The sequence below is a fragment of the Zootoca vivipara genome, chromosome 16, assembly GCF_963506605.1.
Source record: "Zootoca vivipara chromosome 16, rZooViv1.1, whole genome shotgun sequence".
NCBI lineage: Eukaryota > Metazoa > Chordata > Lepidosauria > Squamata > Lacertidae > Zootoca > Zootoca vivipara.
Window position 1 is genome coordinate 3,619,054 of NC_083291.1, and position 25,342 is coordinate 3,644,395.

The following is a 25,342-nucleotide window of genomic DNA, read 5'->3' on the forward strand; positions in this document are numbered from 1 at the left end:
TTTCAGCCTTCATGTTTGTGAATTGAACCCAGAAAACATGTTGGCAGTTTCTACTATAAATGTAGAGAAAGGAACAGGGCCAAATGGGTTACATTCACTCAGCACAACCACAAATTCTTCCCAGCGGTTTCCCCACTTTTCCATGAGCCACAATGCTTTTTTTTCCAGTGATCGGACAGAAATTTCAAGACAGAATATTCCTACTTCAAAAAACAAACCCAAACAATCTCCCAGAAACGTGAACTTTGCAACTGCACAAACTTTGTAAAGCATGAAAGTTAATCATGTTTATGCAAAGTTGTTCCATTTATGCAATTTCTGGTTCTGTAAAATGTTACCATTGCAGAATTTAGTTTCTGACTAGAGCGTCGGTGGAGATTGTAGCGCAGAATGAGGTATTTCATTTGATTCGTCTGTTTTGTATAATTGCGCCTTGTAAGTTTCAGTATTCCGAATGCTATGGGGACACGATCCATGTTCTCTCCATTGATGTTTGCACATAGAGATCATAGGTTTCCTGTTTGGAGAATGGAAACAGTAAGTTTTTTGGGGCTGGAATAAAACTAGGGTGGTTTCTCTGTTTGCTCTTTGACTGGTGTTTCCTGCCATCTTATCTCATAAGAAACCACACTCTAATTGCTTCCTTCAAATTCAAATCTCAGGCAAGTGTTTCAGGGAGCATGTTTCTTACTGAAAGCACAATTCTAATTAATGGCTCTGGTCTACCTTACTTGCAATTACAGTACAAGGTGGGGAATAATGAGGAAATACTTATCATTTGAGGTATTACTTTTGATAGGATTCAACATGTGACAGGGTAAATAGGGGAGATTATTGCCCTAGGTTCTAGGAGAATGGGGTGCATTAAAAATCTTCCCCTTCGATGTTTACAGATGTAAACAATTTTCTGTCTCTTTTTTTCACTGGCATGTGTACCTCTCTACCAGACGTGCAAAGCCACAGGGATTAACATATTCTCCCAGAATACTTCATTGTTCTGGTGCCGTTTGGAATATCCTTTTGGATCTGTTCTGCTTCTTTTCCAGCAGGAATTAAGGCTTCAGAATATTAAGAACAGAAATCTCAAACATTTATAGTTGGGTTTTTCTATATAAAAAAAACCAACAACAGAAAAACATCTCTACTAAGTTATTTTTGAAACTGTTGTTCTGAACCAAAATTGTGCTGTAAGAGAAGAAAGAGGTTGATTAAAACTTATCCCAGGTCTTAGCAAATTCTATTTATATATATATATTCACACACACACAATATCCACACACACACACACACACACACACACACACACACACACACACACATGCCTGCATAGAAGGAAAGAATATTTTTGTAAACTGCTTTGACTTTTTTTTTCAATCAAGCAATTCAGGGATGCCACTTAGAAAGTTGAAAGTATGCCATTTACCTATCTATCTGCAGGGGGGGAAATGAAAATATTTTAAATTAAATCATCTCTGGTAAGTGAAGTTAAAAACACTATGTTACTCTGTGTTTATTTTTAATCAATGGTACTCACCTAAGATCTCTTCCCTTCCCCACCCAACATCTCTGGAGTAACTACACATTTCTATGTTAATTGGTTGTGCTCCACTAAAAAATATAAAGTAAAGCAGAATCCCAATTTCAGAAGTTGAGGATTTCATAAACATATCTAGGAAAAACACAGAATGTTTAAATATCATTTGATGGCTCATGAAATTGATAATGCTCCATCAATCTTATTTTATCCCTTTTAATAGAAACCTGTGGGGTGATGGTTCATTGGCAGTACAACTGAGCTTCTCAGTCTACATTGCAATAAGGTTGGTTACAAACTTGTACACTGCTAACCCACAGCAGAACTATGTGATCTCAACATCTGCTTGATGTCTGGACAAGTTTAAATTCTTGATTCCCCCATGTTGTGTTGGCTTTCAGTATCGTGCCTTGGAAAGCACCACCTGTTCAATCCAGATGTTGTCAGATTCTTAAAAAATCAAATCCACAAGTACAACGGAGTCTACAACCTCGTTTGCACATAACAGTAAACCAAACAATGGCCCATTCGTCCATTCATTACAAATTTGTAAAAACCGCTTCACAGCCTAAAGCCATTGAACAATAAGATAGAAATGAGATTAACATACAAATGGGTGCAAATAAGCACATGTGTAGGTTTCAGGAGAGAGGGGGTTGTGGCTGCTTTGCTGCTCCTCTGGTTGTTCTCTATTGAGCTTTGCTGAGCTGAGCCACCATTTGTCTTGGTGGGTTCTTGGAACCTGGGCTCATGGTTTAGCTGTCCCAGACAAACCATGAGCTATAATGTCTGGAGAGATCAAACCCCAACCTCAGATTCAGACACCGTACTTACGCCAAATTATAATGGAACATGGCAGCAGAATGCCCAAGAGATTAAGCCAAGATTTGGCTTAGTGATTCGCTTAAACTAGGCCTGCAACGTTTCTTTCCAGCTTTGAAGTGCCAAGTTCTACCATGAGCGATTCCTTTTGCTGGAGGCTTTTGCAATGTAGACCCTGTTCTGGTAAAGGGTCCTTTGTTTTGGGGAGAGAGGCTCGACTCAGGAGAAGATTTGAGCTTCTGTCCACCATGTTCCCTTGCCGTGCATAAAAAAGCAACGAATGAACAAGGTAAATACTGTAACAATTGTGTCTGCCATTCAATTCTGTCTTTCAATTCAGTAAAATAGGGAGAGATTGCCATATAGGGGTATACAGACCTCTGTTTCACACCCCTTCTGAGCTCACCTCCCCCAGCACCAGTGACATACATATGCACTGTCTCTCGGTACATCTGCACATAAACTCAATAAATCTGAATCTTATCTGAATCTGCAGCATTCGGTGGGATCTCAGGGAACGCTTGTCAGTCCAAATAGCCTGCGAAATCTCAGATAGGTTTGGAACAGCAGCTCCCAAATTTTCCAGCCATGATATGGTAGGGTGATTTACTCTCCCTTGAGCTCTTCACTGTGTTTCATTTACAGTGTGTCACTTCTCCTTTGCTTCAGTTGTGTCGAGATGACACTGACCAATTTGCAGAAACGTAACTTGATCTAGTACACATTAATACCAAGCCTAATCAAAACACACACTGCAATATGTGATTCTTTTTTGGAACGGCTGCCTCACAGCTGCCTAAATCCTTTCCGAATCTGCATCAGACTAAAAGTTAACTTTTACGTTTTTAAAATCAAGGCCAGTTTATATCTTGTAGGTGCCCAGATGCATGTTACTGTATACATAATCAGAACATAGGTTCTCTCCAGCTTTCTGGGGAGAGATCTCAGCCTTTGCTTTCAGTGTGAAAAAAATAGTAATGAGTTGCCAAAGTAGGCACAGTATTGTGTCATTTGTATTCATTCAAACTGCATTCCTAAATGCTTACTAAAAGCCATAATACCGAAGGTGCTTCACATTTCCAGGCTTAAAGCGTGGAAAAGATCACATGCTATAATGGCAAAAGGAAACTCTTGCATGCGGATGTGCATTAAGTGTACTTTTGAGCATGGTGCTGACATGAACAAAGCACCATTTGAAAGAAGTTAGTGTTGTTTTGCCTAAGTCTGCAGGGTGGGGGGGATTAAACCTTGGGGGCCCATCCATGCTTTTAAAGCCCATTCCCAATCAAAAAAAGGAAAGGGGAAAACCCTCCAAGGGTAGGAACACGCAGAATGGTTTTTGTCCACGGAACAGCTGATTCCCTTCTCCCTTTTCAAGAATTATTCCCCTTTCTGGCCTCTGGGAATATTAGGAAGGAAGCTCAAGAGGGAAGATGCCCTCGACCCTTGGGTTGTCTGCACACCATCCTAATGAATAGGAGATGGAGAACTCTTGTTGTGAGTTCTTGCTGCTCAACCTACCAGTTTGGTGGCAGCTACACCAGGAGGAGAAGTCGTGTTAGCGATGAGCGGCGGTTCAGGCCATTGCAGCAACCTTCTCAGCCATGAGCCAACACGGCCAGCTCAGGAGAGGCTGCTGTAGCCTCTGAAGCATGAAATGTTTAAGGGCTCTCTGCCCTTTGAACGTAGGAGATTCGGTTCTTGCCGCTGCTAGGAGTGGTCACATTCTGTAGGAATGCCACTTAACACTCTGCCTATTGCTCTCTCTCGAGGGAGAGCAATAGGCAGAGTGGACTTCAGTTCCTTTTCTTTCTTTGTTTTACATAAGGTAAAGGGACCCCTGACCATCAGGTCCAGTCGTGACCGACTCTCGGGTTGCGGCGCTCATCTCGCTTTATTGACCAAGGGAGCCGGCGTACAGCTTCCAGGTCATGTGGCCAGCATGACAAAGCTGCTTCTGGCGAACCAGAGCAGTGCACGGAAACGCCGTTTACCTTCCCGCCGGAGCAGTCCCTATTTATCTACTTGCACTTTGATGTGCTTTCGAACTGCTAGGCTGGCAGGAGCTGGGACCAAGCAATGGGAGCTCACCCTGTCGCGGGGATTCGAACCTCCAACCTTCTGATCGGCAAGCCCTAGGCTCTGTGGTTTAACCCACAGCGCCACCCACGTGTTTTACATAGCCATGCATATATTTTAATGCATATATTTTAATGTGACTTTCATGGGTGCCTGTTAGAGTTATCACCCATGATAATTAGCATACCTTGACATTTTTATTAATCTTTTTCTATTTTTGCATGTGTCTATAAAGATAGCTTAATAGTCATATGTTCATGCATGTAACCCTCCACTCTGTTTTAGTGCAGTTTTCCTTAAGGCTGAAATTGACTGGACCAGAATGCTTTGCAATTTGACCGTATCAATTTCACCACTCAGTTGACTTGGAGAAGCCATTTCAGTTAGGAAAATGGACTGGCTTCTACCTATCTCCCATTTGTATTCTTCTGTATGTGTCTTCTCATAGAATCATCGAATTGTAGAGTTGGAAGGGACATCCAAGAGCCATCTAGTCCAACCCCCTGCAATGCAGGAATGCATCTACATTTCTCACGCTACCAGTGCTAAATCAGAGCTAGTGGCATTGTAGAAGGGAGAATTCACTCCTATTTCCTGACAGAAATAATAGTTTGTACCCAGCCAAAGTTGCTACATTGCACGCATTTAAGCGGCCAAGGACTGAGCAAAAAGCTCTTGTATTTTCTAGGCTACCCTGAAAAAGCAAGCGGGCAAGAAGTACTTCTAAACAGTGGTTGCATTCAAATTGTGTTGTCTTTGCATTTTTTTTGGCGGGACACACACACACACACACACACACACACACACACACAAACCCGTAGAATCAGTAACAGTCGATTGCTTCAGGTCACCACAGTTAGTGATCTTTGGCAAGAGACTTCTTCCATTTTTGGTAATGGCAGCAAGTTTCTTTTTGGACACATTTTCTTCTGAATCTGCGATTATCTCTCAAACCTGTTTCATGTTATCATTGTCAGATTCCTCATCTTCCAGTTTCTCAGAACAAAATATTAAAAGAAAGAAAGAAAAGAAGCCAAGCATGGAATTGAGAGTCATATGGTTATGATTTGAGAATGTCAAGCCTGGGTATTTTATTATTATTATTCTTTTTTATAAAAAAAAAAAACACACACACGCACCAAACAACGTACCTTTTACTTTGGGCAGCCAACTTGCTGCAGAAACATCAAAGGAAATATGTGCTGGATCAAGGTGATTCCCCCCCTCCCCATCACGTCCTTGCCAGCTGCAGTGTTTATGATTAGAGGCAGACGTCCCAGACACCTCCTGAGTCCTTAGCGAACATCAAAATTTTAACGGGATCCATCCCAACTGAGTGACACTAAACAGACAGCCAGAGGGGAGTTGGTGGGGTGCTACAGGGGGGGGGGGCTGGGTGAAGGTTCTTCTGGTGCTCCATGCTCTCAGAAGCCAGGCTTTATAACAAACTTCCTCTAATGCCAGTTTTTGCGTTGCCCAGAGGCCCTGTCTCCTGGCTCTTAGGATGGCTTTCATTAGCACAGGGGATGCCTAGAGCCCAGCAAACGCTGCCATTGATCCTCTTGCAAGGAGTGCATGGTGTGCACAGCATTCAGGTCACACAGCCTGCTCAGCTTTGAAGCAGCTCTCCACTTGACGCTCCTGTCAGCTGCATCTTGCCAGCTTCCCGAGGCTGACACAATTCCCCTCTCCAATCTCATTCTTTGCTCTCTGCAACTAACTACAAGAAATTCCCTTTAGATGATCCCAGTGGTGGAAATATTAACACTTGTTTACTGATCCTGTTGACATAAGAATACTGCAAATGGCAAATCATATTGATAGCGGCGCTCCATTACGAATCGCCCCTCTCCTAGTCCCTCTGGTCTTCCCTCTATGTTTTTGGGATTGTTTAACTGCATCAGTGCTCAGTTGCCTTGGGCAGCAGGCAGATTTCTTTTCATGTGTTGAAGGTGGCATGACACAGGCGTTACTTCCTGTGTTGTGTGCATGTATTTCACTTGTCCCACTACTAAACCCATTCTTCTAAGCACTAAGGAGACCAGGATGAACAGAAACAATAGTGGGATTAGTGTGTTAAGTCTCCATCTGTCTCGGGAGACAGTGGAGGAATGTGCCTTTTGGAATGAGGTCAAGCTGTTGGAAGGTTGCAATGCCAGTTGTGGCTGTAGAGACTGATGTGGGAGAGACATGTTTTGTTGCAGCTGGGGCAGATGAAGGTGTCTGGTTGGGCTGCTGCAGATGCACCATGGCATTTTTCTCTCTCTGTCTTCCTCCCAGTTGTCATTCCTCCTCTGGTCATGGGTATGGATACATGACTTGTTGCTGTCTGCAAGGGATTCCCACATGGTAGGGTTGATGTTGTCAGCCTCCGTCCAAGTTTGCAGACATCTTTGTAGCACAGAGTTGGTCTGCTAAGGGGGCTCCTGCCATCTTCCATTCTGGGAACGTGACCAAGCCAGCGTAGATGTTGCTTAGACAGGAGTGCGGACATGCTGGGAAATGTGGGCTTGGGAGAGCACAGCTTTGTTTGGAATTTTGTCCTGCCATTTGATACTCAAACGTGGAAGGTGTTGAGGTGTCACTCCTGACAGGTGTAAGTTGCCCACGACTCGCTTCCATAAAGCAGCTTGCTCAATACATGTTTTACCACTAGCAATAATGACTGCCGTGAAAACTTTGCTTCCAAAGCTAGCGACTGTCTCTCGCTCTTGAAAACCAATCTTGCTTCATCTAGGTGCATTACCACCCAGACTCCAGAGGAAAAGGAGTCCGCTTATAATTAGGTTCCAAACCACGTTACCAGAAATCAAGTTCCGCCCTCATTTACCCTCTTACTTGGGTTCTGTATTTAATGCCTCAGCAGATGCAGAGCCAGCCTAATGATCTGTGAAGCAAAGCACATGGATTTAAAGTGGGTCGCATCAAGGAGGTCATCACCATTCCCCCCCGCCCCATTTTAAAGGAAATTGACAAGAATAGGAGGTGGAAAGAGATAGGCATGCACTATTTTTTTATTTTTAAGAAAATCCAGGTGGGTTCCATCTTGTTGGTTCTGGTTGAAGGCCAACCCCAAGTCTGAAAAGTTTTTGGAATTTCTGGGGCAGAAAAGAGGCAGGCCCCTGGGAACACAATATATTATCTAGACTAGAGTTGTGGATCAGTCGAAGAAGAAGTTTTAACCAGGCAAGAGTCAGTTCGGTGTTTTGCTCTGTGTGTTGTCACTCAGTAAGGCTGTGCAAGCGCTTTGGCTGAGGCAAGGTATTACGAACTCGCTCAGCCAACTTGCCTGGCCTGCCGCTCTTGTGTCAGCAAGACTGAGCTTTTTGTGTGCGCGACCGGAGACACTCCCTCCCTCGGGGGCTCGGCTCGCTTTTCCCTCAGAACTCTTAGCTCTAGCAGGTCTAAAAAACAAGGGACCTAAATTGGAGGTTGCGCCTTTACTCAGATTGAAATCTTTTAATTAAGAAAAAGAGCACCCGAAATGTATTCTGCGCTTCAGGGCGATAGTTTTAAGTGAAGTCGTCCTTTTAGTCTTCATATCCTAGTTATTATCCTCCGTTTAAAAATTTTTTTTATGGTGTTCATAATGTTAAAACAAGTGGGGCTGACAGCTTAATTTTCAGAATAATTAATGTGCTTCTCGTTGCAATAGCTTTATTTCCTAGCTGCCCCCAAACGTTAAACATTCTCTCTCTCTCTCTCTCTCTCTCTCTCTCTCTCTCTCTCTCTCTCTCTCGATTAATATAGTGTACAGGAGTTTCACTACTACCAAGGCCACTTTTGTTTTAAGCCACAATTTGATGCCATAAAAGAAAGGAGCACTGGAAAATAAATCAATATATTTTAATTAGGAAGGCAAACCACAGCTTCTTCCATTTAAAATACACTTGAGGTGTGTCAAATAGCCTTAGTTTCAGTTTTCAAGTCAAATGTCGCAACTTGATGGAGTAGAAATGTTTCAGGAAATACTTTCTGTGAATATTCACATCCTCCTCCTCTCTCCCCAAGCTGTTCCTTTAGGTCAGGGATGGGCAATCTCCCCACCCCACCCCCAAATATGGGGCTACATACCCTCAGGGAAAATACTTCAGCGAACCCTTTCAAGCAGCAGCTATGATCCAAAGGGATATTCAGTTGATATGTTGTTTTGTGTAACTTGGCCACAAACCAGCTGTCCGTTGTAGAGGTGGGCTCACAGCAATGTTCCTCTTCTTACATTAGGGACAGGGAACCTGTGGCCCTCCAGGTATTGCTGGACCACAATTCCCGCCATCCCTGACCATTGGGCATGCTGGCTGGAGCTGCAGTTGGAGACCCAAAAACTGGAGAAGCACAGGTTCTCAACCTCTGCATCACATCTGTTTTTTCAACCTGCAACTGCAGTTTGGACGTTTAGAAGCTGCATGCTTTATTGCTGGAGCAAACTATTGGTGCATCAGAGTATATATACAAATACAGCCCCAGTGACTTATGTCTCACTTTCTGCGTAGGTTAATGTTTCTCGAGACAGTGTTCTCATGCATGGCCTGCTTTGGCTCATCTGATCCCCCGAGGTCTCTCTGACCTTGGCATCCTTATGTGATTCATACTTTCTCACATGGGCGAACTGTTCCTAGCATATTTCTGCCCAAGTACTTGGTACAAACAGGGCTCCCATTCATTTTAGATTGGACATGGTATGTCTAGATTTATTTGACACACACGCAGATGGCAGCTCTTCCAGAACATCCCTCCTCGGCTGCAAGCAGGTCAATCGTTGCAACACGTGACAGTGTGTGTCATTACACAACACGGGTGCCACCTGTTGTTGTGAATGACAGGCAGCACTTGATAACTTATCATGTGCGATGCGTTTTTTGTTTCCCATGCTGTGGCTTCTTGCAGTAATTCACGAGGAAATTGAATGCGTGCCTGTGGTGAATCAGATTCTGATTCTATACTTCAGTGCAGAGGGAGGCAAAATGTTATGCAGATACTGCCCTTTAAGTTGTAGAAAGTTCACTACAGCAAGCCAAACATGAGAACATTTTCTTCCCTTCGTTGAACCTGAATTATATTACGCATGATATATTCCCCCTGTGTGTGGTCCTCCTCCCCACCCCCTTTTTTTCTGGAAGGTGCACACATAATTGAACAAGGTGTTTTGAAGATGCAAATGTTTGGCAAACGGTGTTGTGTTTCCCCCCACGCCTGCTATTTGATAAATCACTCTAGGTTTTTTTTGTGTGTGTGTGTGTATGGGTTTTTCTTTTTCTGGAACAGCGTCTCTTAACAACAACTTGGCAAAGTCCACATCTATTTGATTAATCTTTCTTAGATGATGGAACTGAATGCCTTTGAAGATTCTGGAGAAGATTCAGTACCTAATTTTGGAGTCTTCTGCCATGGACTTTTGAACCTTTTAGGCATTCTGAAGGGGGTAATACGTGATTTCTCAAATCTGCCACCATCTAAAATTTATACAGATCTGTATGTGCAGGTTATTCCCATTTCCATTTCCCCTCTGCCTTTCAGTCCTTGCAAACACAAAACTCTTTCTGGAAACTTTGATTTTTTTTTGTGTGTGTGTAGTGTATTTGACAAGGAGAGGATACAGGTACCCAAGCATATAGGTATGGTCGCTGAGTTTTTAGAAGACAGGACTCAGCTCATTGGAGAGGCTGGAAAAAGTAACTCTTTCTCAGCCCTGTTATTGCACAGAGTAACAATATATTTGCTATAAGTGTTTTAAAGCATTTTATGCACCCAAAAGTGTTGTGCAAATTATTCACAGTAACAACAAAACAACACAAAACCCAGAGAGGAAATACCAAACAGATTATACAAGGCAAGGAAACAGAAACACAACAGCAGCCTGAATATCAATGTTTTACGAGAGAATGGGCCTCGTTCCCTGTTTGTGGAATGCTTTCCCCTTGTAAGCATGCCTGGCACCGTCACTGTCTGTTTTCAGGTGCCAGGCAAAAACATTCTTAGTTACCCAGGCTTATTTGGTTGTTTTACTTGGGAGGGTAGTCAGATAAGTCAATGGCCTTTGTTGGGCTCATACTTTAAGTGGGGTGGGTAGAACTCATCATTTTAAAAAATATTGCTGAATTAGCACCTTAGTTTTTGCTTGTTCCTCTGGTTTTAAAGTCTTTGTTGTTTTATTTTTGCTGTGTAAATCGCCTGAGGCACTTGAGTGCAAAAAGCACAACTAAAATAATCATAATTGGTTAATAGTTATTAGTAGTAGTACATGTAATGTTCCCAATTCCTTGAATGTGGTTAAAGGATCAGCTGTGAAATTCAACAGATCATTTCCTGTCCCTGGCACAAATTACACCTGGCTTCCTTCTACCAACTAACTAGGCTTGAATCAGCACTGGTTTAACCATGGGTAACCCAAATCAGGACACACTGTTAACTGCAATTTGAAATTTCAAAGCCTGGCTTAGCGCTGACCACCAGTATCAACAAAGCTTAACAATGGTGCAATCGCAGAATGGAGCTGGACTACAGAGAGGAAGAAGCTGAGCCTACAAACTGTTCCTAATCCCTTAACCATGGTTAAAGGATTCTGATGATTACATTCACAGTAGCTAATATTACAGACATGGGTAAAGAATGTATTACAAAGTGGGTAATGTGGGAGCTTTTACTGAACACCAATTTTTAAGAGAGGGCACGTTATCCGATTATCACATAGGTTTAAGGAGAATTTAAGCATGTGAAACAAATTTAAAAAAAACTTTAAGAACTCTCTTAAATCATATCACGGGCATGCAAAATTTGCAGAGTCAGAATTAGAACTGGATCTTCAGATTTAGGGAAATTCATTTGGTAATTTACTGGTTTTTATCAGTAAGCTGAAAATGATGGCGTTTCATCAGAGACTACCTGGGTATTCACGGAGCATTTTACAACAGAATCAGACAATATAAAACATAATGCACAATAAACAAGAACATTCGAAATAATTCTCATAAAATACATAAATGATATAAATAGCAGCATACTGACTTCAAAATGACTTTTACCCACCAGCCTTTAAAAACCTGACAAGAATGGCGAGCTTTTACCTTTTTTATCTGGCCAGAGAATCAACTTTAGCTTTAACTTTTCTATTTTTGCAGTTGCTGGCATCAGTGGCACTTGATGCAACTGTATATGTACTGGTCCGTTAAATTGTGCAATGCTGTGTTTATCACAAGATAGATGGATAAGTAAATAGGCTTTGCCTTGTGCTTGTTTGGGATTTTTTTTCTCGGACACACATTTTCCCATCATCAACTGAGAATTAATAAACAAGGCGGGCCAATTCATCTTCAACAGAATAATTGGCTGGAGGAGCCCGTATTCAAAAATCATATCGCAGTTTTTATTTTTAAAAATGAAATCCTCCCCTCCCTCCACCTTTCTCTCTGACCTCCCTGTGCCCCACTTCACCAGGTCTCCCTATCTCTTGGAATGCAATGATTCAAGAAGAAAGAGACAAGCAGCCTTCTATAAATCAGGAGGCCGTCCTATTTATCCAGAGCCCTGGTTTTTCCAGCTCAGTAGTCTGCTGATTCTGATGACAGTGCCAGGCTCTTCTTTATCAGTTAATCATCAGCACTGCCTACTGGAATGCTCTTAATTTGGAATTTCTATTTTATTTTCATTGTGTCTAAACAGAGATGATAGAGGGTGGGGGAAAGCACATCGACCAAAGTGCTCAAGAATTATTAAAATGTCCACTAGAAAGTCTTAAGGTTTTGCACTTTGGGTGGCATTCTGCTTATAGCTCTAAATAGAACAGGTCAAGATGTCATAATAAAAAAGTGAGGAACTGCCTTGCTGAGTCTTTTCTTTAAAAAAAAATCTATGAAGATTTTGATCGTTTGCATCGCCAAAATTACTCTGGGCAATGATACAGGATCCTCATGGGCTAAGCTAAAATTCAGAAACCTTGATTCTATTCTTTTTTCTTTTCTTTTCAGGAAAACACTCTTTTGACTTCATTAAAACTTGTGTGTAGCCTTTTTGTGTGTGTTAAAGTTAGCACAGCCCATGCATAGAGTACTAGTCTTTGAGAGGCGAGAACATATTTTATAATAATTTTATATATTTTAAATTACAAAAAATATAAATTGCATAGTGTATAAATTTTATGCAATAGTTTAAAGGAGCAGAAATATTTGCATGAAAATAAATGAAAACCAGGAGGGACGTGGGTGGCACTGTGTGTAAACCACTGAGCCATGGGCTTGCTGATTGGAAGGTCGGAGGTTCGAATCCCCGTGACGGGGTGAGCTCCCGTTGTTCAGTCGCAGCGCCCGCCAAGCTAGCAGTTCGTAAGCATGTCAAAGTGCAAGTAGATAAATAGCTACCGCCCCAGCAGGAAGGTAAACGGCATTTCTGTGTGCTGCTCTGGTTTCGCCAGAAGCGGCTTAGACATGCTGGCCACATGACCCGGAAAAACAGTTTGCGGACAAATGTCGGCTCCCTCAGCCAGTAAAGCGAGATGAGTCGTCTGCGACTGGACTTGACTGTCAGGGGTCCTTCACCTTTTTTTTAAATGAAAACCAGAGGTTTTAACACCAATTACTGACAGATCATGAGGTTACAGTGTAGGCTGCAACTTCTCACCTGTAAATATCTAGTAGATCATGCAAAACCATGCCAGCAGGGGTAAAACCAGTTCCTCAGAACAGGAATGTTGAGGAATTCTTAAGGAAATGGGAGCGGAAATTGCCAACATTCTCTTATACATCCAGTGCATGGAATTGGAATCACCCTGGTGAATACAATAGATGTTCACCATTGTTGTTGTGTTGATTCTGCAAACAATATGCAATTGATTACATTTCCTCTCATTTGCATTGCATTTCCTTTGCTTGAAATGAATGGAGTGGACTAATGGAATGACAACATAACTTATAATTGCACAAGTTATGCAATTTTGCCACAGTGGATGAATAGCATAGAATTGGATGGAAGGCAATCTGCAGTGGAATGGAAACAGTGCAGAATGTGACAAATACCGGGCAGAACAGAAAAGTAGGCCTTATTGCATCCCTACTTCAGAAGAAGTCACTCCTGCACTTCTTTGACTGCTTCTGCCATGATTTACATGTCCTGACCTACAAATGAATCCTCCTCTTCTTCTTCTTTGCCGGTCACTCATAGCTGAATAAGAGTGTCTTCCATGACATGGTCTTAACAGTGAGTCTGTAAGTCTTAACAGTGAGTCTGTAAGTGACTGTGGAGGCCAATTCTGGATCCACACGTCCTTCCACAGTGGGGACATAGGTTTCTGGGTGGGAGTTGATCACAGGGAGGGTTTGCCAAGCATGCTTTCCTCTAATCACATTTCTCCCTTTCATCCTGAATTTGAGTCTTATCAAAGCCCATGGCACCTTTGATAAAGGCTATTCTCCAATTGGAGCGCTCGCAGGCCAGTGTTTCCCAGTTGTCTGTGTTTATACTACATTTTTTAAATTGAATCCTAGGATGCTGTTGTCCACTGAGAATGAAAGTACACAGGGCAGGCTGTTCTCTTGCAGAACCACATCAAACAGCTGCATTCTTGCATTAGGGCCTGTTCTTCTAATTTACAGAAAAATGAATTGAACTTGAGTTCTTCCTTTTGAATTCAGAATATGGTCCCTGGGTGTCTTGCCCTGCTTCATTAGATTTTCCTGAACAATAATCTAAATGTAATCATCTTACCCTTAAGTATATTTAATAGGTTTATGGTAGATTTACCTGAATGGTAAATCTAGAATGTAATAATCTTAATGATAAGTATTGTTAATGGGTTTATGGACTGGCGGGGGGGGGGGGCAGAATACTGATACACCAAAGCATAGTTGGTCATAACAGAGTGGTTGGTGTGATTTATTAAATAATGATACTTAAAATATTTATAAATGCATTATTTATTTGATGTGTGCATATACTTATAATGTACTAGCACTGAAACACAGTAATCAATCAACTCTTCGAAATGTAGCAGGGATCCCTCCCTCCCCAAATTCATTAATCTAGAAGTAAGGCAGAAACAAAAAAAAAGGGCAGGTATATTTATAGCAATGACTACTAAAGGATAAAAAAGCTATTCTATGTAGGAGTTTTGAAATTTCATGCAGATGCTATCAAATATCCTTAAATGCAATATGCTGCTGGCATAATGGCAAACATCATGCATTGATCTGACCGTTAGCAGAAGACATCCCACTGCATTGTTACAAGACGCATTTATTGGACCAGCAACTGGATCTTTCAAATGTGTGAGTGCATGTGGGGGGGGGGAGCAGCACACCAAACTATTTTAGGCAGGCAATCTTGAAACCTTCTTTACAGTACCAGTGGTCAAAATCCAACACAGATTTAAGTGCACTTAATTCTATGTTGGATTATGGCCAGTCTTTCAGGAGATCTGGAAGACCTTCAATCTTCAAGTTGAGGAGCACTGATATATTCCATATCCCTTTAATTTAATTCAGAATCACTTACATTTCACTCTACCTCCCCAAAGAGATCAGTGTAGCATATAGTGCAAACAAATTTTAAAACCCAGTAAAATATAACAGACAATATAAACAGTAGCAGACAACAGCAACCAAACTATGTAGGAAGGCTCCAAAGCCTGATTAAAAAGAAAACTTCTAACTTCCCCTCTAAATGCAGATAGTGAAGGAACCTTATAAGTCTCCCAGGGAACAAGTTTCAGAGGCGGGAGCCCCCACCGAAAAGGCCCTCTTGCACGTTGCACGTTGTTACTATATGAATACCTGAATACACAACAAGAGGCGATAAGACGCTTTCATTTTATCACACTGCATTATATGGAGAAGGGTGGTCTTTCCGATAACTTGGTCTCAAGTCATTTAGGGCTTTATAGTGCAGGAAATTCACTTGGGGGAAGTATTTCCAAGCATTGCAATTTTCACAGTGCATTGCTTACTACAGGAATACACCTAAACTATTTTGAAAGCCCTATTGTCAGATGTGAAATTATGTGAGAGGCACTTGCAATTGCTTTCCTAAATGTAGCTGTGTTTTATCCGTGCTTCCTTGATGTGTGAAGATTACGAGACGGTGGCTGTGCTTACAACTTCTTACTGTCCCAAAATTAGTGGTTGTCCCTAGTGTGCTAAAATTTACCAAAGCTTCATGTGCGTCAGTTCTCACAAGCAAGGGAGTGTGCTGCCTTTATTGTATGAAACAAGCCTAAATTTACCAGTGCTTCAGTCCCTTCTTGAAAGCTAGGGAAAGGTAAAGGGACCCCTGACCATTAGGTCCAGTCGTGACAGACTCTGGGGTTGCGCGCTCATCTCGCATTATTGGCCGAGGAAGCCGACGTATAGCTTCCAGGTCATGTGGCCAGCATGACTAAGCAGCTTCTGGCAAACCAGAGCAGCACATGGAAATGCCATTTACCTTCCCGCTGTAGCGGTACCTATTTATCTACTTGCATTTTGACGTGCTTTCAAACTGCTAGGTTGGCAGGAGCTGGGACCGAGCAACGGGAGCTCACCCCGTCACAGGGATTTGAACCACTGACCTTCTGATCAGCAAGCCCTAGGTGCTGTGGTTTAACCCACAGCGCCACCTGGGGGGATTCCCACAATAGGAAGAATCACAAATTTCCATTGGCACTACTACTTTTGATGTGTGGCAGCTGTGCGAGTCAGAACTGCCTAAAGCTGATTGTAATAAAGGATTGCCACAGTTTCTGGCAATTTAATGTTAGCACTAAGAATTTGAGAGTCACTGTTTGAACATTACATTGGTAACTTTAGTATACTTTTATATGAGATTCATGTTAGTGGAGTCCTTCTGAAATGCAAACCCCATATAGAAACCTATTAAGAACAACATTGTCTAAAGGTATTAAGGGGAACTACCAAGGCTTTGGGGAATTATCTGAGTACAATTGACTAAGAAAGAATGGGAAAGGTATAGGGGGAATACAGATGGGTACACTTTCAACAAGTATTCTCAGCTGAGAATAAAAGTGTTGCCTTTTAGGTTCACAGATACAATTTGGCTGAGATTTTTTTATTTCAACTTGAAAGCAAAGTAATGTAAGCCTGAGGCTGAGATATTTTTTGCTGATGCCATCTCAAGAGAAAGCCGGGGTTTCCTATGGTTTATTGAGATGAATGGAGGATAACCACCAAACTCCTTGAACGTGCCTTCAAGAAGCATGAATGTCCATTATACCACAAATAGAATTGTGCCACCTCGGTTCTCAAATCTAGGCCTTTTCCAGCTAATTAGGCACAAGACTGGTATTGCAGAATTTGAGCTTAAGAACTGAAACTGGAGCAAAGGCTGGAATCCTTGACAATTCCAGCTTTCAGATTTGTAGTCTTCAAGATTGTGGTCTTGTCAAAGCAGCATTTCTCTCTCCTTTGATCTTAGTACTGTGGTCCTATAGTGTTAAGTTTATAGATAAGCCTCTCCTTGCTTTTAAAAAGGCAGCAGCAGCGGCTTATTTCCCATCCTAGAGCCCTGGATATACAACACTAAGATGGAAATAAGCCTCTGTCTGCTCCCAGCTAAAACTTTGAATTATTTGTGGTCATGACGCCAGGTGATTGACAGGAGGTTCAAAAATGCCCCCCCCGGCAAAAATGGCCCACAAAAGGATGATTCAGTTTGGGGCCAAACCCTCGGGCTGAAAAATGTCCCCCACCCCGGCCTATAAATGATTACTTGCAAGTAAGTCCTACTGTATTCACTGGAGCCTACTTCCAGGGAGGTGTGCCTAGGATTGCTGCTTTAGACCCTGATGCTTTGAGCAATACCTGAACGAAGGAGCACAAGAGCAGTTTCAGGAGAGAGAAAAAACAGGTGGTCTGTAATCCCCGTCTCTCAAAAATGCCTTTTCCGATTAACTTCAAATAGTTTTCTGAAAAAGTTCTCAATTGCCTAGAGATCACCTGTGGGAACTCTTAGGTGGAAAAGAGCTAACTTTCACAGGGCCTTACAAATCGAAACTGTCCAAGTAACTTAAGTGCTGATTGTCTGTCAAAGGCTCATTTGTTTAGTAGTCATCATTCACTTTACAGTTTTGCCTCTTGCCAGGGATTAGGGCTGCAGTTATGCTTGCACAATGTAGTCGCAAAAAAAAAACTCACAGGAAAGGCTCTGGGTGGAACTTGGAGGCGTGTGAACAGGCCTGGGGGCCAGCCTACCGCATTAAGAATTTGCATCTTGTATTTAAACTTGTGTTTTCAGTATTTAATCTTTTTACTTAGGTTAGGCTTAGCAGAAAACAGTAGGCTGTTGAGGAAATTAACTTTCAGCCCTTTTACTTTTGGCTGAGACAGGGCAGGTCCTGTTTCCAGCTCTTTGCTGGCTAGTCTAAACAGAGGGCAAAACCTGTCAGGGAGCAGAGCACACCCCTATTGGCAAAGGCTGGGCAGAGCAAATGTGTTTTCTTTCTCACCTGCGCATTATTTTTTCTTATTTGAGAAAAAAAATTGCAGGAGAAGAAAAGAGGCACTGGGTGAAATTAGACTTTTATTTATTTGCAGGCAAGCTCTGTGACTAAATGCCAGAAAAGGAAGCTGGGTGGGTAAGATAAGAGGTATGGTGTAGTAGTAGTAGTAGTAATAATAATAATAATAATAATAATAATAATAATAATAATATGCCCCCTATCTGACTAGTTGCCCCAGCCACTCTGGGCAGCTTCCAGCATATTAAAACATAAAATATTTAAAAAAACTCTGTACAGGGCTACCTTCAGATGTTTTCCAAAAATCAGATAGTTATTTATCTCCTTGACATCTGATGGGAAGGTGTTCCACAGGGTGGGTGCCACTACTGGGAAGGCCCTCTGCCTGGTTCCCCGTAACCTCACTTCTTGCAATGAGGGAACCACCAGAAGGACCTCAAAGCTAGGTCTCAGTGTCTGGGCTGGGCGATGAGGGTGGAGGTGCTCTCTTACCCTTGTGCTTAGCTCACACCTGAACTTCAAAGGTGGCTGTTGGGCAAGAGTAGTTCCCATTTGAGTGGTTGGCCAGATTTCTGCTATGTGGTTCCCCTGCAACTCCCCCCCCCCCAAATTTGGTTAAATTCATGCTTGCTTTATCTTGAATATGCCTTCTCCTCTTCTCTTTCTACCCACCACACCTGCATTAATTGTGACAAGCAAAATAGACTTCGTTAAATAGATAGTTACCACTCCAGTAGACTCACCCCAGGGAAGTCAGAAAACATGCTCACCCGCATCCCAAATGGACAGCATTCTAGAGATTGGAAGGGGAAGTGCACACTGTTCCAAACTTTTAAAAGCAACCCCTCAAACAGCAATTGAACATGAATTTTGCTGTCTAATGAGACCATTGATCCATAAAATGAAAGCAATAAACAATGTACTGCAGTCACACAATCAATCAATCAATCAATCAGTAGCTGGACTGGGTTCCACACAGTCACAGAAACCAAACAAAAAAGCCGCAAAAACAAAAACGCAAAATAAATAGCAAAAACAGACAGACCTCAGGGTTACACTCAAAACAGAAGTGTGGCACTCAAATCAGAAGCATAGCACCCAAAACGGAGCACGTCCAGCTTTCAAAAAAAGTTCACAAACTGGAACACTTACTTCCAAGTTTGCAGTGTTTGGGTTCCAAGGCGTTTGAGAACCAAGGTACCACTGTACCTTGTTGAGATGCTTGTCATTTCTCAGACTTTGGGGTAGGAAGGTTATAGAAGCAGGTGGAAGTTGAAGGAGCTGGGTGGCAGATGGTTTTTTGGCGCAATGAAGTCTGTGGCTCTGTTTAGATTCTCCAGCTACAGCTTTAAAAGTCCGGAGGAAGTGTGAAACTTTGATCCCAGGTAGGCTTATTACCTTTTGTAAATTCACCAAGACTATGTTGGGGGGGACGGGGACGAGTGAGGTCTGCTAGACTGACAGTATTCAGGCTGATTAAAGATCATATCAGTCTAAAAGTATTTGCATGAATCTTCATTATTACCCCAATAAACCATTAGTTTGCATTGTAAATAACTCTTGGCTCCATTATTGTTACAGGAATATTGCTGCTGAGTGCTGCAGTGGCTATGCAAAATTAGTAGCTGAGTCTTTAAATGTTCAAGATATGAAAAGTTAGGCTTGCACCCTAAAAGGTGGGCTAGAAATCCAATAGGTAAAGGTAAAGGGACCCGTGACCATTAGGTCCAGTCGTGACCGACTCTGGGGTTGTGGTGCTCATCTCGCGTTATTGTCGCGGGGATTCGAACCGCCGACCTTCTGATCAGCAAGCCCTAGGCTCTGTGGTTTAACCCACAGTGCCATAACAAATAAGTTTATGCAGCTTCACTTTTCTTGACTGGTGTATTTTGTGTATATGTTTCGACTCAGTTATTGGTCAATGAATAATTCAATGTCACTGGAGCAATCTGTAAAATGGGTAAAAAAACCTTTTAGCCTGTCTAGAAAACATTCAGTTGCTTGGTTTAGGCTATATAAATATGCACATTGCATGTTACGTGTTTTGTGCCTTGATAGGTAATTGTTTAAAATGAGTTGTTGTCTCTACATCTATTTCCAGTTGCTGGTTTGTGACAGTAGCGCACTGCACTAGTCTGGGGCATGGTAGCTCGATGCTGGTGGCACCATTGTCTCTGGGATCTATCTTCTTGAGTTAGATCCTGTAATCTATAAATGGAATACCAAAACAGTCATCTGATAACTTTCCCTGGAATTCCTGCCGAGTCATCAGTTATTGTAGCGTAGACCTTCAAGAACTCACTTCCAATTTGCTTACAATCATGTTCAAAGTTGTGGATCAGAGACTGCGGTGAACTGAAAGCCTGGCAAGATCAGAGGATTTTCACTCTGAGCCATTCAACCCATTAGTTTAAAACCCAGAATAATACTTGACAGGGGAGCTACAGCCAATCCTGGCTCTCTGATGATTATGATCCTATCTAGCTGTGCTTTTCCAAATGCATCCTTGTCTTATTCATGCATTATTTTTAGATTTACTTCTGGAGAGCAAAGTGTGAAGGAAGGGCCTTCATCTCCCTTAACCTAAAAAAAGTAATGATTATAGACAGTAGCAGAGATACCGTATCTCTGGAGAGTGTAGTTCAGAGTTTGCAAAGAGAAACACACTTATCTGTGAGTGATTCGAGATTAGGCTTTCCTGGCAATCATGCCTATGACTTTAAGAGGTCCAAGGCAACTGCAGCTATTACACCTACCACTTATTCCTCTGCCGACTCATTCGCCATTTGCCCTCTTCAATAAGCTAATATATATCTTTCAGCAGGCTAGGAAGGAGGGCTGGGAGAAGGGACCGATAAGGCCAGAAGGAGGGAAGGCAGAACAGTGGCATCTCCTCTTCTTGCTTCTGGTCTTTTAAATACACAGACATGATCTCCAAGTGCTAGCATGGGGCACATCCACACCATTTAAAGCATTATTAGGCTACTTCAAACAGCCATGGCTTCCCTCAAAGACTTATGGGAGCTGTGGTTTGTTAAGGCTTCTGAGTTGCACAACCTATGCTACTTTAAATGGCCGCCGAGACCATAAAACACCAGTTCTGAAAGACCTTCATTGAGTCCCAGTACGCTTCCGAGCACAATTCAAAGTGTTGGGGCTGACCTTGAAAGCCCTAGATGGCCTCGGCGTCTTCACCCCCATCGTTCAGCCTGGACACTGAGGTCCAGCGCAGAGAGCCTTCTGGCGGTTCCCTCGCTGCGAGAAGCCAAGTTACAGGGAACCAGGCAGAGGGCCTTCTCAGTAGTGGCACCCACCCTGTGGAATGCCCTCCCTTCAGATGTCAAAGAAATTAACAACTATCTTACTTTTAGAAGACATCTGAAGGCAGCCCTGTTTAGGGAAGTTTTTAATATTTGATGTTTTATTGTGTTTTTAATATTCTGTTGGGAGCCACTCAGAGTGGCTGGAGAAACCCATCCAGATGGGTGGGATATAAATAATAATTTATTTATTTATTTATTTATTTATTTATTTATTTATTTATTTATTATTAATCATACAGCCTCTGTACCTAACGACTAAAAAGGGTAGAGTTTCTGGCTGTTACTTCAGCAGGATCTACAATGTCAGGAATGGAGATGTTATGGCCCTCCACATGTTCCTGAACTAAAACTCCCATCATCCCTTGTCTTTGGCCATGGTGGCTGGGCTTGATGGGAGTTGAAGGGCCACAGTTTCCTCATATCCATGATATAAATTCCCCCAGAACCAGAGAGCTCTGATTCACCACCTAGCTTTCATCCAGTGCAGCTGATGGGACAGTTTGAAGACAATCTTGGAGAAGTATTCAAGAACTCTCTTTCAGCAACTTGGCTTGTGGGATTTGCAGGACTCCCCTATTCGTTTTTCTCCAACTCAGATCACCCTGGTTAGATCAGGGAGAGTTTGGTTCACCTGTTCCTACAAGGACATGTCTTCAAGACAGTGCCCTGTGAAATGTAACCTGTCACAATCAGCTCAAGTAACACAGAAGCAGAAGACGGCTTGTGCCATACGGCAGCAGAATTATTCTCTACTGTGATATGCCTAACATTCTTTTGCCTTCATTTATGAGCGCATGCTTCTGTTTCCCTTAGAGGCAACTGTTGTTCAGAAGAGAGCATACGCCAACTAGCAATGTTTTGGAACGCATTATTATTTTATTGGGGTGTACATTAATTAATCCTGAAATCAGATCCTGTGTGACACTCAAAGTTGTGTTGAGTAGCACAGAGTTTAAATATTTTAGCTTTACAACTCTGTTATGCTGGCAGCCGACAATAGTGTCTCAGTGAAGTCAGCATATGAACTCTGCTTGTGATGACATCTGGAAGGCTTGTTTTATCTATAAGCGCAGTTGTAGACAAATGAAAGCAGACAGATGTAAGGATGGTGTGGCAGCTTTGCCTCAAGCACTCTCTGGCTGTACATTTTCCAGTGTGTCAAGAACAGGGAGACACCCCCCCTCTTTTTTTGGAATAAAAATATCCACTCGCATCTGTACACCAGCTATCGTGCTGCCTTCTCAGTTCTCCGAGGTAGGAAACTGCACACATCATTCAAATTTTTAACACGAGGCCCATTTCAAAACACTGAATATTACCTAGGCTGTTCAGCTGCAGGACCACAAAAGTACAGCTTCCATCCCTGACCATTGCATAGCTGCCAAGTTTTCCCTTTTCTCGCGAGGAAGCCTATTCAGCATAAGGGAAAATCCCTTTAAAAAAGGGATAACTTGGCAGCTATGGACCATTGGCCACACTGGCTGGGGCTGATGTTCAGCAACATCTGGAGGGCCGCAGAACACACACACACACACACACACACACACACACACACACACACACACGTTTTAGAGACAAGATCTGGCCCGACAGCACTTATGGAATTTTTATAGTACAGTTACAACAATTGCCAGTTAACACTTTAAACAGAGGGGGGGGAATCACATTGAACTTTTACCAGTTGAAGGGAAAAAAAACAATTCGGGGAAGGGGAGGCATTGATAGAAACAGGTTTGACGTGATTCGAATTGGGGGTGAAATTTGTGCTGTAAAACAATCAGACCCGCCTTTGATGATATTTTATTCTATCTGATTTCCTCCTGTGAACAGAGGCTAGCTGTTCCGCAGCATTGCTTTGTGGCTTCTTAGGAAGCATCAGTGGAAGAGCCGGTGAAAAACTCGCAGGAGTTTTTTTAGTAACAGAGAGAATCATTATGCTATTAACCTGGGAAATGTGCCCTTGTCCATTTCCTGTTGTGTCCCCGCCGCCCTACCATCAATCCATATAGAGTGCTTGGTCTTCAGAGCCCATGGGCCCAGGATAAGTGCCTCTGTGTATAGGAAATGGCACTTTTTTGTTTTACATGCTGTTATCGTAGGCCAGGAGAAGTGAGTGTGTAATCGCATCTGTACAGCAAATAACCATTTGTACCTGCGAGGAGCAAATGGGCCCACTCAAATGGATGGATCAAGCTTTAATAGCACTTGAGTGAGCTGAGAGACGGACGTAGATGTACCTGTTACACCAGAGACCCGAGGCCCTTGTACCTTTGCATGACTTTTCACTTAAAAACTACTGCATGTGGTTCAGTGACTCCATCGCTCTATTTGTGTTCCTTTCCTTGTAAGACCTTCAGCAGCTCCTCAGAGTTTCAGTGTCTGAAATTTTAATGCTGTAATGTTGACCCCTTGGAAATGTTCCTGTATTGGAAAGCACATTAGCCTTAACTTGAAGCATGTAGTTTAACAGCCAGCAGTAAATATTTTACCTTGTTCCTTCTGAGCTGGCTTTTTCTGGCATTTGGAGAGAGAGAAAACACACGCTGAAAACCAGACCTGAGATAGCAAATCCCATAAACTGTCTGTAGGACAAATGGTACAAAGTAACTGTACATGGTGGCAGTTCGTGAGTGGTGAGGTTACATGATAAGCAAAAAATATGGAGAGGTAAGGTAAGGTGTAAAAGGTAAATGACCCCATGACGGTTAAGTCCAGTCAGAGGCGACTATGGGGTGTGGCGCTCATCTCGCTTTCAGGGCGAGGGAGCCTGTGTTTGTCCACAGACAGCTTTCTGGGTCAGGACTAAACCGCTTCTGGTGCAGTGGGACACTGTGATGGAAACTAGAGCGCACAGAAACACTGTTTACCTTCCCACCGCAGCAGTACCTATTTATCTACTTGCACTGATGTGCTTTCGAACGGCTAGGTTGGCAAGAGCTGGGACAGAGCAACGGGAGCTCACCCTGTTGATTCGAACTACCGACCTTCAGATCGGCAAGCCCAAGAAGCTCAGTGGTTTAGACCACAGCACCACCTGCGTTTATCATTTGCATCATAAGCAAAAACTATGGAGAGGACCTACTGCTCAGTGATAAGAGCAGAACGTACCAATGTTCTGTCTGTGCATTTTGTTTTTACTGTATTAGGAAAAGAGTAGAACAGCGTGCAAGAAATTTTGCATGGAACAAGTGCTTAATGAATGCATTTCTTATTGGACTAGTGGGGCTCATCGTTACACAGGATACACGAACACCTAACAGTACAAATGGATTGAGAAAAGCTTAGATGGACTGTAGTGGCTGCCTTTGTGCAGCCTGATTTTTGCAAAACTGTTACAACACCAAAACGTTTGAGTCTGCCATCACCATGATGCTGGTTTACAGAGTACGGCCTCCAACTTTGGCATTATCTGGAGTTTCCAGTTATGAAGTGTGTCTACCTTGCTCTCTCTACTGAATTTGTTTAAAATACGTTGAAAATAGAATGTGTGCATATTGACTGAACAATATACAGAATCCCGTTATGCTATCTATCTGTGTATCTTTGCCTTACCTTGATGTGAATGTGCACAGTTCCTGTTGGTTATGTTGATTCTCTTCTGAATTTGCATTAACGTCATCATATTCGTGGTGCATGGGAACTGGCTAGAGATCTTGAAATATTTCACCTAGCAAGGCGAGTAATACAAGCATTTATTTTAGTACAGGAGTATAAACACATTAATAACTTTCCCATTAAACCTTGGCATGTTTGTATTTTCCAGTGCACAGGGGACAAAAGCATCTCATTGTCACTGGTATTATCCTGGCGGTGCCTTGCTGTTCAGTGCAATAAATTAATATGATGGAAAACCCATTTATTTCATCTTGATCAGACAGAGCCATGCTCAGAGCTACGTAGCATGTTAGTGCCATCTAATACCCTTCATATACTTAATTTACATCTTGGACCTCCTTGTTAATAAGTGTCTGTACATTAAATGATCTGTGCTTACTACATTGAACATTCCTTTAATCTCATAATGCATACTACTAAAGATGTTCTCAGGCTGGAGAATCTGTGCTTAAGGAAGAATTTCCTCTGAAGAATAAAATTGGCAGGTGTTTTGTTTTTTTTAATCTACTATTAAAAATAGAATCTTGCTGC

At 42.4% G+C, this 25,342-nt stretch overlaps 1 protein-coding gene and 1 long non-coding RNA gene across 9 annotated transcripts in view; one reads left to right on the forward strand and one right to left on the reverse strand.

The window, feature by feature from the left end:
• LOC132591238 (uncharacterized) lies at positions 1-25,136 on the reverse strand. Its single transcript, XR_009556852.1, has 2 exons — positions 24,749-25,136; positions 1-517 (listed from the first exon to the last, which is right to left on the reverse strand). It is a non-coding gene; the product is annotated as an uncharacterized LOC132591238 (long non-coding RNA).
• Positions 1-25,342, forward strand: part of BNC2 (basonuclin zinc finger protein 2) — a 394,027-nt gene that overhangs the window by 305,762 nt on the left and 62,923 nt on the right. The gene's annotated exons all lie outside the window — the stretch shown is intronic.